This window comes from Trachypithecus francoisi, unplaced genomic scaffold (assembly GCF_009764315.1).
Source record: "Trachypithecus francoisi isolate TF-2019V2 unplaced genomic scaffold, Tfra_2.0 Lachesis_group1, whole genome shotgun sequence".
Lineage (NCBI taxonomy): Eukaryota > Metazoa > Chordata > Mammalia > Primates > Cercopithecidae > Trachypithecus > Trachypithecus francoisi.
The window spans coordinates 158,732,524-158,746,341 of record NW_022681454.1 but is presented as its reverse complement, the minus strand read 5'-3'; positions in this window follow the sequence as shown (position 1 = coordinate 158,746,341).

Genomic DNA, 13,818 nt, shown 5'->3' with positions numbered 1-13,818 from the left:
AGAATTATTCTCCCGGCCGGGCACGGTGGCTCACGCCTGTAATCCCAGCAATTTGGGAGGCCGAGGCGGGCTGATCACGAGGTCAGGAGTTCGAGACCAGCCTGGCCAACATGGCGAAACCCCGTCTCTACTGAAAATAAAAACATTAGCCGGGCGTGGTGGTGGGCGCCTATAATCCCAGCTACTCAGGAGGCTGAGGCAGGAGAATCGCTTGAACCCAGGAAACGGAAGTTGCAGTGAGCCAAGATCGTGCCATTGTACTCCAACCTGGGCGACGAGAGCAAGACTCCATCTCAAAAAAAAAGAAAGAAAGAATTATCCTCCCAAAATTAGAAAAACAAAAAACTAAAAGAGAGAGAGAGAGAATTATCCTCCCATCTTGGGGAAAAATGAATTGAAGCATCGTTATGTGATCTGCCAAAACAACACTCTGAATTTAGTATTGGTGCCATCTGAGCCTCTGCCAAGGAAAAACATCTAATCAGAGCGATTGAGCAAGGTGCTTTTCACTTGCTATGATGCTGCTGAACTTAATCAAAAAGCACTTATCAAGTATTTAATTACATGCAGTGCTGTGATGGATACCCACAGAGAGAACTGTGTGTGCCTGACGTCTTCTCTTCTGTGGTTTACAATATACAGAAGTGGGAGTGTTGGAGACAGGAAGGAAGGTAAAATTTCATGAGTTCCTAGAGTAAGGGATTTAATCTTTACCATCACCTTTTGAGATAAGTCTCATTTTGTCCATTGTACAGATAAGGAAAGTGAAGCTCAGAGGAGTAAGTTATAGGAGGTGGGACTCAAGCTAAGTCTTCTGACTCCATGCTGTTTCCCTGATACCACATCGTCTATGGGAGAACGACAGGCCATTATGGGCAAATGTGCTCAGAATAAAAGGACCCCCTAAAATAATAGGCGACGTCCAAGCATTCAGAGATGGAAGGCAGAGATACCTATATCACATAATTTGGGATCAAAGAAAGTGTGTTCTATAGACATTCTGAAAAGGATTTACATTTTTTGTTGTTGTTCTTTTTAAGAGATGAGATCTCACTATGTTGCCCAGTCTGGTCTCAAACTCCTGGCCTCAAGTGTTCCTCTGGCTTCAGACTCCCAAAGTGCTTGGCCTCTCAGAGTGCTGGGATTACAGGTGTGATCCATTACATCTGGCTTAAAAAGGACTTTTTCATTCAGACCCTAAAATTTGAGGTGAAAACATTTTGTTTTGCTTATTATCTCAGGCTTGAGGTATACCATCAAGTAGTGGCCTGAGAAGCTGTTTTTCTATCTTTCCTCTAGACGATTTATGAAATTTGGAGATTTTTGTTGGGATTGAATGCTTGTACCCTGGATGGGAAATCATCCACAGACTCAGGGGTGTTATAGGAGTAAAGTGGCAAGGCTCTGACATGAACCAGAGCAAACCTGCTCAAATGTGAATCCACTGCTGTTGGTGGTCTGGTAACATGACAGGAGCCCATCACCCACGTGGCCACGTGCTTACCACCTGGAATCGGCGTGCCGCTCCCTGTCAGCGTGGATGTTTGTGGATGTGGCTGGTCCTCCCCTGCCTGCCTTGGGCGTGCTGCACTTTCCATTTTCCTACCAACCCTGCTGCTGTTTCACACAGATCCTCCCGTGGGTATCTTGATCTAATTCATGATGACCATGAGTGCTGGCCCTTCACTGCCCCTCAGCCTTCTCCTCACTATTCCTCCACATCTCTTCTTTCCATCTCTCTCTCTCTTTCTCTCTCTCTCCTATTTATGTATTTATGTATTCATTTTAGAGACAGGGTCTTCTGTCGCCTAGGCTGGGGTGTGGTGACGCAATCATAACTCACTGCAATTCAAACTCCTTGGCTGAAGAGATCCTCCCACCTCAGCCTCCCGAGTAGCTAGGACTACAGTCACGTGCCACCACATCTAATTTTTTTTTTTTTTTTTTTTTTTTTGAGACAGAGTCTCACTTTATCGCCCAGGCTGGAGTGCAGGGGCCAGATCTCAGCTCACTGCAAGCTCCGCCTTCCACGTTTACGCCATTCTCCTGCCTCAGCCTCTGAGTAGCTGGGACTACAGGCGGCCGCCACCACGCCCGGCTAGTTTTTTTTTTTTAGTAGAGGCAGGGTTTCACTGTGTTAGCCAGGATGGTCTCGATCTCCTGACCTCGTGATCCGCCCGTCTCGGCCTCCCAGAGTGCTGGGATTACAGGCTTGAGCCACCGCGCCTGGCTCCACATCTAATTTTTTAAAATTTTTTGTAGAGACAGAGTCTCACTATGTTGACAAGGCTGGTCGCAAACTCCTGGCCTCAAACAGTCCTCTTTCCTTGGCCTCCCAAAGCATTGTGATTACAAGTGTGAGCCACTGCACCTGGCCATATCTCTCTTTCTAAGCTATCCTTCTTGTTTTGTTTGATTTCACTTCCTACCTTCCATTAGTATCCTATTTTTACACCTTTCCCCTCGTTTTTCTTTGAGTCCAATTCCACACCATTTGTTGTGTGTTCAATGCTGGGTTGTGTGTGATGGGTTACACCTTAGAGTATCTACCGTTTGGTTGAGGGGGATGAGGCAGAATGATGAAAGTCTTGGTGATTGCAGGAAATAATTATTATTAGGGGTCAGATGGAAAAAATGTTGCAAATTAGGATTTAAATAGATGAGAAGAACTTTTAACGTTTTAAAGGTCTTCTTTTAGACCATGTAAACTCTGAATCTCTAGTTTAAACATTGCTGATTTCTCATTAAAAGATAAACATCAGTTAAAAATGTGTAATAGGCCGGGCGTGGTGGCTCAAGCCTGTAATCCCAGCACTTTGGGAGGCCGAGACGGGCGGATCACGAGGTCAGGAGATGGAGACCATCCTGGCTAACACGGTGAAACCCCGTCTCTACTAAAAAATACAAAAAAATTAGCCGGGCATGGTGGCGGCGCCTGTAGTCCCAGCTGCTCGGGAGGCGGAGGCAGGAGAATGGCGTGAACCCGGGAGGCGGAGCTTGCAGTGAGCTGAGATCTGTCCCCTGCACTCCAGCCTGGGCTACAGAGCGAGACTCCGTCTCAAAAAAAAAAAAAAAAAATGTGTAATATATGAGAAAAAATACTTTCTTATTTTGATATGGAGTTTTACTCTTGTCGCCCAGGCTGGAGTGCAATGGCATGATCTCGGCCCACCGTATCCTCTGTCTCCCAGATTCAAGCAATTCTCCTGCCTCAGCCTCCTGAGTAGCTGGGATTACAGGCATGCGCCACCATGCCTGGCTCATGTTGTATTTTTAGTAGAGACAGGGTTCCACCATGTTGTTCAGGCTGGTCTCAAACTCCCGACCCCAGGTGATCTGCCCACCTCAGCCTCTCAAAGTGCTGGGATTACAGGTGTGAGCTGCCATGCCCGACTGAAATGCTTTCAAATAATTTATGATTGTTACTTCACTAGTCAGTTTCTCCAGAGGAACAGAACTAATAGGATATATATTTATATGAAAGGGATTTTATCAGAAAGAATGGATTCACATGATCACAAGGCAAAGTCCCACATTACGCCATCTGCAAGCTGGGGAAGAAAGCAGCCAGCAGTGGCTCAGTCTGGGTCTGAAAGCCTCAAAAGTAGAGAAGCCAACAGTGCAGCCTTCAGTCTGTGGCCAAAGGCCTGAGAGTCCCTGGCAAACTGATGTAAATCTGGGAGTCCAAAGGCTAAAGAACTGGAGTCTGATGTCCAAGGGCAGGTAGACAAAAACCAGCACAAGAGAAAGATGAAAACCAGAAGACTCAGCAAGCCGGCTTATCCCATCTTCTTCCACCTGCTTTTTTCTAGTCGTGCCAGCAGCGGATTGGATGACGCCTTCCCACACTGAGGGTTAGTCTTCCCTCCCAGTCCATTGACTCAGATGTTCAGCTCCTCTGGCAACAGTCTCGCAGACACACCCAGAAACAATACTTTAACAGCTATCTAGGCGTCCTGCAATCCAATCCAGTTGACAGCTAATATTAACCATCACAAGTCCACCCCTTGTCAACTTGAACCCATACACATCTCCTGAAATCATACTTAATCTCCAAATACAGATAATAATAAGGTTGTAATTATGCCGAACATAATACAGCTATCCTTTTACAGCTGGAAGCACGCTAATCCTTAACCTGAATGCTATTAAATAAAGTGAATAGCACATAAATGCTGATATGAAGTCAATACATCTTATGTAACATGATAAAGGAAAAAGAAAGGAAATAAAATGAAGATTGTCCTTCGTACAGGTGTATATATGCACAAACATGTTCTTAACAAAATAAGGAGGAGGCTGGGCGCAGTAGCTCACACCTGTAATCCCAGCACTTTGGGAGGCCGAGGCGGGCGGATCAACTGAGGACGGGAGTTTGAGATCAGCCTGAAGAACATGAGGAAATTCTGTCTCTACTGAAAATATAAAATTGGCCAGGTGTGGTGGTGCAAGCCTATAATCCCAGCTACTCGGGAGACTGAGGCAGGAGAATCGCTTGAACCAGGGAGGTGGAGGTTGCGGTGGAGCCAAGATCGCACCATTACACTCCAGCCTGTGCAACAAGAGCGAAACCTCGTCTCTAAATAAATAAGGAGGAAATACGACAGTTACAGTCCCTGTTTCTGCAGCTGGTCACATGGTTGTAACTGGTGTTGACTGATGACTACCTGCTTCTACTGCCCATCGTGTATTCCCTTTGTCTTCAGCAAGCGCCTTGGCTGGTTGTGTTTTCTTACCTGGTGGATTGACCCAAACTTTCATTCCTGAAGAGTCTGGGCCATTTGCAGTTCTGCCTTGATTGGGTTGTTGTAGTTTTCCATTGACCTTCATCACAGGGCATGGTAATACCAAGAGACACTGTAAGGGATCTCCTGTATTCCACGCATACTCTTCTTTACCTCCACTGTGAAGTAGTAGACTGATTTCATTTCGATAGTTGGGGTCAATCACCTGGACTATCAACACTGTAACTCTGTACAACACTGTAGCTCTGTTGAACACTGTAACTCCCTTCTTAGTCTGTTGACTTAGAGGCAGGAGGAGCCCAAAGTGGCCAGGTGGCAATCTTAACTTCCAGTATAATGGAATCATTGTCGTGTCCTGGTGGCATTGTTCCTCCCTCTGGACCTAAGACCTCCAGGCCCGCAGAATGTAATGTCATGGGAACAGGAAGCAAAAATTTTCCTAGTGGATCACTAGGGGTGATAGTGAGTGGTGCCACTTCCCCTGTTACTTTCAAGTGCTTGGAGAAAGGTTAGGACAAAAGGGGCAGTCAGCATTTTGCAGGTGTCTGTGAGTGTGTGGACTGGCATGGTTTCTGATGAACAAGTTCAGCCATTCTCCCTGAGCTACGATCTGCTTAAGGCTGAGGAAACCTTCACTCTCCAATTCCTCTTTGTCTGGGGTCCCTGAGGATTCCTCTCCATATTCCTGTTTGTGTTCATTTAATTTATTTCTTCTGTTACAAATCCCCAAGTTTGATTATATATATGTAAAATTCAAAAATTGGCTGGGCACGGTGGCTCACGCCTATAACCCCAGCACTTTGGGAGGCTGAGGCAGACGGATCACATGAGGTCAGGAGTTTGAGACTATCCTGGCCAACAATGGTGAAACCCCGTCTCTACTAAAAGTACAAAAATTAGCCAGATGTAGTGGTGCGTGCCTGTCACCCCAGCTACTTGGGAGGCTGAGGCGGGAGGATCACCTGAGCCCAGAAGGTGGAGGTTGCAGTGAGCTGAGATCATGCCACTACACTCCAGCCTGGGCAACAGGACGAGACTCTATCTCAAAAATAAAAAAAAAATTAAAAAGTCCAAGTGTCAGGCATATGGACTATGGGGTGGATTTTTGTCTTGGTCTTTTTTTTTTTTTTTAATTTTCTTTGGCTACTTTCCATTGACATGTAGAGAGACATCTTAATCTTTTAAATATATATTTTATTTATATTTTTGGTTACTTATATCTCAAAGAAATTTTTCTACTAACTTCCCAAAGCATTCTTCTTTTTCAAAGTATTTTTAATTGTAAAATAATGTACCTATTCTAGAAAAATACCCCCCCATATGCACCAAGAAGGGTAAGTATATACAAGGAAGGAAGTAAAAGTGCATTCATTTATAGCATTTATTAAAATATCAAGTAGCTGAGCAGCCTAAATATCCATTATTTGAGGACTGATTTAACTATAGTATTCATAATTTAATCACTATTCAGCAGTTTTAAAAAAATGAGGTGAGCCGGGCGCGGTGGCTCAAGCCTGTAATCCCAGCACTTTGGGAGGCCGAGACGGGTGGATCACGAGGTCAGGAGTTCGAGACCATCCTGGCTAACACAGTGAAACCCCGTCTCTACTAAAAATACAAAAACGAGCCGGGCGAGGTGGCGGGCGTCTGTAGTCCCAGCTACTCAGGAGGCTGAGGCAGGAGAATGGCATAAACCCGGGAGGCGGAGCTTGCAGTGTGCTGAGATCCGGCCACTGCACTCCAGCCGGGCGACAGAGCGAGACTCCGTCTCAAAAGAAAAAAAAAATGAGGTGGATCTATATATATTAGCAAAAAACCAGCTCTACAATATAGGAAAAAATAAGGCTGGGCATGGTGACTCATGCCCATAATCCTAGCACTTTGGGAGGTTGAGCCCAGAAGTTGGAGATGAGCCCGGGAAACTTGATGAAACCTTGTTGGTGGTGCAGTCCTGTAGTCTCAGCAACTCAGGAGGCTGAGGTGGTAGGATTGTTTGAGCCTGAGTGCTTACGGCTACAGTGAGCCGAGAGATCATGCCACTGCACTCCAGCCTGGGTGACAGAGCAAGCCCTTGTCTAAAATATATATATATGCAACTATGATATAATTTTATTCATGAAAAAAGTATGTATAATAGAAAAATCAAATATTTTAACATGAAACTATATGCTATAAAAGTATACAGGAAAAAGTCTGCAGGAATACACACACCAAACTGCTTACTGTGTAATCGTGATTTATGTGTATAATTAAAAATTTTTAAATAAAGTTTGAAAAGTCACACATGGTAACAATCTCAGAGTGCAGAAAAATTTAAACTGGAATGAAAATATTTTTCTACATTTTCAGTCCTCCTCAGTAGAGATAACCTTTAATGGTTTTTATATATTATTGCAGAAAATTTTCACAAGTATACAAAAGCAAATATACATAATTACAAATTAAATTTTTAACTTAACTATATCTTTTTGCAGCACATATAAATCAATGGTTATAAATCTATTCCTGTGTTTTCTGTTGTTGCTGTTGTTGTTGTTGAGACAAAGTCTCATTCTGTCGCCCAGCTGGAGTGCAGTGGCATGATCTTGACTCATTGCAGCCTCTGCCTCCCGGGTTCAAGTGATTCTCATGCCTCAGCCTCCTGAGTAGCTGGGATTACAGATGCATGCCACCATTCCCAGGTAGTTTTTGTATTTTTAGTAGAGATGGGGTTTCACCATATTGGTCAGGCTGGTTTCAAACTCCTGACCTCAGGTGGTCCACATGCCTTGGCCTCCCAAAGTGTTGAGATTACAGGCATGAGCCACTGTGCCTGGCCTATTCCTGTTTTGTTTTTTGTTTTTTGTTTTTTAATTCCTATGTTCTTTAATGACAAGCTTCATTGTTACTATATATATAGGTCCAAAAATATACATATACATTATAAATAATATTATATATGTAATTATATAATATATAACTTTTTGAGACAGGATCTTACTCTGTCACTCAGGCTGGAGTACAGTGGTGTAATCATAGCTTATTAGTTTCCATCTGCTGGACTCAAGCAATCCTCCCACTTCAACCTCCGGAGTAGCTGGGACTACAGATGTGTACCACTGTGCCTGGCCAATTAAAAAAATTTTTTGTAGATAAATAAGTTCTTATAAATTTGTTATTTTTTGATGAGGGTCTCGCTATGTTGACCAGGCCAGTCTTGAACTCCTGGCCTCAAGTGTTCCTCCTGCCTCTGAAAATGCTGGGATTATAGGTGTGAGGCACTGTGCCTGGTCTTTTAATTTTAATTAAGTCCAATTTACTTATTTTTTTCGGTCTGTTCTTTTGGTGTCATATTTAAGAAACTATTGCCAAATCCAAGGTCATGCAGATTTGTCCTTATATTTTCTGCTAACAGTTTTATAGTTTTAGCTCTCAAATTTAGATATTTAATCCAGTTTGAGTCCTTTTCATATAAAGTATAAGGAAAGGGTCCAACTTTATTCTTTTGCCTCTGAATCTCCAGTTTTATCAGCACCATTTCTTTTTTCTTTTTCCTTTCCCTTCCTTTCCCTTCCCTTCTGTCCCCTCCCCTCCCCTCCCCTCCCCTCCCCTCCCCTTCCTCTCCTCTCCTTCCCTTTCTCTCCTTCCTTCCTTCTTCCTTCCTTCCTTCCTTCCTTCCTTCCTTCTTTCCGTCTTTCCATCTTTCCGTCTTTCCGTCTTTCTGTCTTTCTGTCTTTTTTTGATGGATTCTAGCTCTGTTACCCAGGCTGGAGTGCAGTGGCATGATCTCAGCTAACTGCAGCCTCCGTCTCCTGGATTCAAGCAATTCTCATGCCTCAGCCTCCTGAGTAGCTGGGACTACAGGCATGCGCCACCTGCCCAACTAATATATATATATTTTAGTAGAGATGGGGTTTCACTATGTTGGCCAGGCTGGTTTCAAACTCCTGGCCTCAGGCGATCCACCCTCCTCGGCCACCCAAAGTGCTGGGATTACAGGTGTGAGCCAATGTGCCTAGCCAAGGTTTTTTGGATTTAACATTATGTCTTCTATGAATAGAAATAGTTTCATGTCTTCCTTTCTATTTTGTTTCCTCTGGTCCTTGATTTAGAACTTTCTTTTTAATTTGAATACCATTTATTTCTTTTTCTTGCGTAATTTTTCTGGCTCTGTAAACTTTCATAGCATATATTTGCCTATGAAAATAGTTGGGTTTAGGCCGGGCGCGGTGGCTCAAGCCTGTAATCCCAGCACTTTGGGAGGCCGAGACGGGTGGATCACGAGGTCAGGAGATCGAGACCATCCTGGCTAACACGGTGAAACCCCGTCTCTACTAAAAAATACAAAAAACTAGCCGGGCGAGGTGGCGGGTGCCTGTAGTCCCAGCTACTCGGGAGGCTGAGGCAGGACAATGGCGTAAACCTGGGAGGCGGAGCTTGCAGTGAGCTGAGATCCGGCCACTGCACTCCAGCCTGGGTGGCAGAGCAAGACTCCGTCTCAAAAAAAAAAAAAAAAAAGAAAGAAAATAGTTGGGTTTTGCATTATATTTGTATTCTTTTTTCATGGATAAAATTATAGCATAGCTATTATTTTGCGACCTGCTTTTGTAACATATTATATTAAAAGCCTATTTATTTTGCCAATGTGCGCAGATCTACCTTCTTTTTCAAATGGTTGAATAGTCTTCTAAGTGTAGATTCCATAGTTTATTTATTCATTCCTTAAATAATGGATATTTATGTTGCTTTTAGTTATTTGTCATTTGTCATTTGTATTTTAACTTTATGTTTTCTTTTTTCTTATGCAAAAGTTTCAAACTTTTTATGTAGTCAAATTTCTTGAACCTTTTTCTTTATCGTTTTGCATTTGGGGTAATTCATGGGAAGTATTGTAAGACCACATTAAAATATTTTTTCTAGAAATTCTGTTGCTTTGATTTCTTCTTTTTGTCTTTTCTTTAATTTTTTTTTTTTTTTTTTAGAGACAGGGTTTTGCTCTGTCACCCAGGCTGGAGTGCAGTGTTGCAATTATGGCTCACTGCAGCCTTGAACTCCAGGACTCAAGTGATCCTCCTGCCTCAGCCTTCCAAAGTGCTGGGATCACAGACATGAGCCACCACAGCCAACTACTTATTTTTTAGGTTTTAGTCTGAACCATTAGTAATTAATTTTGGTTTAAGAAATGAGAAGTAGACTGGGCGCGATGGCTCATACCTGTAATCCCAGCACTTTGGGAGGCCAAGGTGGGCAGATCACTTGAGGTCAGGAGTTTGAGACCAGCCTGGCCAACATGGTGAAACCTGTCTCTACTAAAAATACAAAAATTAGTCAGGTGTGATGGTGTGTGGCTGTAATCCCAGCTACTCCAGAGGCTGAGGCAGGAGAATCGCTTGAACCCGGGAGGCGGAGGCTGCAGTGAGCCAAGATTGCACCACTGCACTCCAGCCTGGATGACAGAGCAAGACTCTGTCTCAAAAAAATAAAAAATAAAAAAAGAAAGAAAAAAGAAAAAGAAATGGGGAGTGATTCAGCTTTATTTTCTTCCAAATGGCTGGTGGGTTTTCTCAACATCATTATTAAATTATCCATCAGGCTGGACATAGTGGCTCACACCTGTAATCTCAGCCCTTTGGGAGACTGAGGCAGGTAGATCACCTGAGGTCAGGAGTTTGAGGTCAGCCTGGCCATCATGGTGAAATCCCATCTCTGCTAAAAATACAAAAAAATTAGCTGGGCGTGGTGGCAGATACCCATAGTACCAGCAACTTGGAAGGATGAGGCAGGAGAATCGCTTGAACCTAGCAGGTGGAGGTTGCAGTGAGCCGAGATCCTGCCACTGCACTCCAGCAACAGAGTAAGACTCCATCTCAAAATAATTAAACAAACAAATAAATAAATAATCCATCAACTGGGGATTACTCTTAAAAGAAATACAAAAGTCAAGTTGGAAAGAAACTAGGCCCCTTTGATTCCTAGAACGGTTGGTTATACAAAGACTCAGACTCAGAAGAGTGAGCTTCCTGAAAGAGGGTAAAGGCTTGTATACTTTGGAATTGAATCAGAGCCAGATTAGGGAGCTACTGCTCAGTTCAGTGTAGAGAATCAAAAGAATTATTTTATAAGTTATTTGGGGATACCTTCAAATATTCTTTCAGACCTTAACACACAGAATTATGAATTGTATTGTAAAAGAAAAGTTTTACTTCTTAACTGTCTAGATCTTAATTAAAAGAGATATCATTGCAAAGCATTTAAAGCCCCATCTTCTGATTATTTCTGAAATAAGGAGGTCCTCCATGAGAATGCTGCCAACTGCTTGGGCTGGATGCCTGAGCCTGGTACTTGGCATTAAAGACAAATCAGGAGTGAGTGGAGATTAGACAAGGTCAGCTCTATAATCGCTAAGTAGTAGCTTTGAGTTTCATGAAGGTTACAAAATTCATTTTCACCCTGAGTTTCGGTGTGTATGTTCTAAAAACTTTCAGAGAAATCATGGTTTTGGTCTGAAACTTCACATATTTGGTGTCTATCCAAACATAAATTACTTTTACGGTTTTTAGCGAACTTTTTTTTTCCCTCCTGAATGAGTCAGTGAAACCAAAAAAAAAAAAAAAAAAAAAAAACCCTCTGCCTTCAAAAATAAGTGTGTTTTTAAATGCCAGGATTTGAGATCATAAGAACTTTAGGAGAAAACAAACAATAATGAGAGGGCAAGTACTGGATATCAAGCCTGAAACTTTACAAGCCCTGAGACCTCTAACAGAGTCTATTAGCACTCAAATGTGAAATGTTTGCTTACAACTGGATTTGTGGTACAGGTGCTTTGAAAGATACAAACATTTATGAAACAAATGGAAACTGGAATGTTTCCAATTGCTTACAATATCCTTAAATTTCTAGAAAAAAAAATTCTAGAAAAAAGTACATAAACTAAATATAATTTGATACACTAAAATAACTATTGACCACCTTTTTTTGTCTGTTCATTGAAAGAGAAGTTTTTAATGGCATCCCTCTGAGTATCTAAGAGAGATTTAGCTACAAAACATGATCCAAAGACAGAATTTTGGATATCTGCATTTCTGACAATGGTATAGGGCAGCCTAAGAGAATTGTAGAAATATTTAGCTAGTGTCAACTTGTTCTAAAATTTTATATCAAAGGCAACTTAAGAAAAAAATAAGTATGGGAGGTGGCGAATACATTAATTAGCTTGATTCAATCATTCTGCACTGTATCCATATACCAAAACCTCATGCTGAACATCATAAATATATATAACTTTTATTTATTGATTAAAAATAAATTTAAGCTGAGCACTGTGGCTCATGCCTGTAATCCCAGCACTTTGGGAGACTGAGATGGGAGGATTGCTTGAGCCCAGGAGATCAAGACCAGCCTTGGCAACATAGTGAGACCTCCATCTTTATTCAAAAAATAAATCAATAAATCCATTTAAAAGGCAGATTAAAATCAGTATCAGTAAAGAGATCCTGCTTTAATTGGAGAGCTTAGCATCCCCAGCTCAGACCCTGCTTCTAGAGAACACGCACATCTTATCCAACCTATGTCTTTCACCTAGTTCTCTCTTAGTTCTCTCTTCTGCCTTATATTTACATCCAGTTGGACCATAGAAAAAAGTAAACTCAGTCACTTAATTCATTTTGCCACAAATGGTGATAGCCTTGACCTTATTGAAAGTACTTACATTTTTATAAGAAGATCTTAACCAGGGCCGGGCGTGGTGTTTCACCCCTGTAATCCCAGCACTTTGGGAGGCTGAGGCGGGCGGATCACCTGAGCTCAGGAATTCGAGACCAGCCTGATCAACATGGAGAAACCCCGCCTCTACTAAAAGACAAAACATTAGCCAGGTGTGGCAGCAGGTGCCTGTAATCCCAGCTACTCAGGAGGCTGAATCAGGAGAATCACTTGAACCTGGGAGGCGGAGGTTGCAGTGAGCCGAGATTGCACCACTGCACTCCAGCCTGAGCAACAAGAGTGGAACTCCGCCAAAAAAAAAAAAAAAAAAAGAAGAAAGAAAGAAGATCTTAACCAGGTTAACTGAATTGGAGTTTAATGCAGTGTTTGGGTGGATATACCTAGATATATAAATCCTGGTCAAGACATGGCAGACCAGTAATTCCCTCTGTTAAATGACATTTGCAGGTGTTTGTTGATTTGAACTGGGCGCCATACTGGGTCCAACAGACCAAACCAATATATAATCATTCATGCTCAATGAAACTAATTAACTTAGAAGTACATTCAGGTAGCAGATAGCTGAGTTTCGCTTGGTTACAGCAGCTGCACTTTAGCCAATGGTAGACAGCCAGCTGAGTCCAATAAAGCACCCAGCTGTAACCAATTAAGTTATTCTTGCCCCGCTTCTGTTTCCTGTCCATTAATGCTGCCTGACCCTGTAGTAGGCAGGAGTTCTTTGAACCTGCTCTGTTTCTGAGGGCTGCCCTGTTTAAGAATCTTTTTAAATTCCCAAATAAACTCTGTTAAATTAAAAAAAAAAAAAAAGAGAGAGATCCTGCTTTAAAACTAACAAAAATATCAATTAAGTACTGATTGTATGACATGTTACATTATGCTAGGCTGAATAATAGAAGTCATCGTGAATAAAGGACAGAATTTGATGTTGAAAAAAATCAATGAGATATTATTAACATTTTAATATTTGTGATCAGGAATGAGCACGGTGCCTGGAACAATACTGATGGTGACAACACTTCGAGGAAAGATGGGGCTTCAGTCCAAAATCTTCTAATGGTGAACTGTTTGGTAGCATAGAGGTGGAAAGGTGTGATATCTTTCCTCCCCATCACAGGGTCATGGCTGACACTCCCATAACAAAAGTCAGGTTAACAAGAGAAATGCATAACAGATTTATTTATTTATTTATTTATTTAAGATGGAGTCTCGCTCTGTCACCCAAGCTGGAGTGCAGTGGCATGATCTCGGCTCACTGCAACCTCTGCCTCCCGGGTTCAAGGGATTCTCCTGCCTCAGCCTCCTGAGTAGCTGTAATTACAAGTGCGTACCACCATGCCCGGCTAATTTTTGTATTTTTAGTAGAGATGGGGTT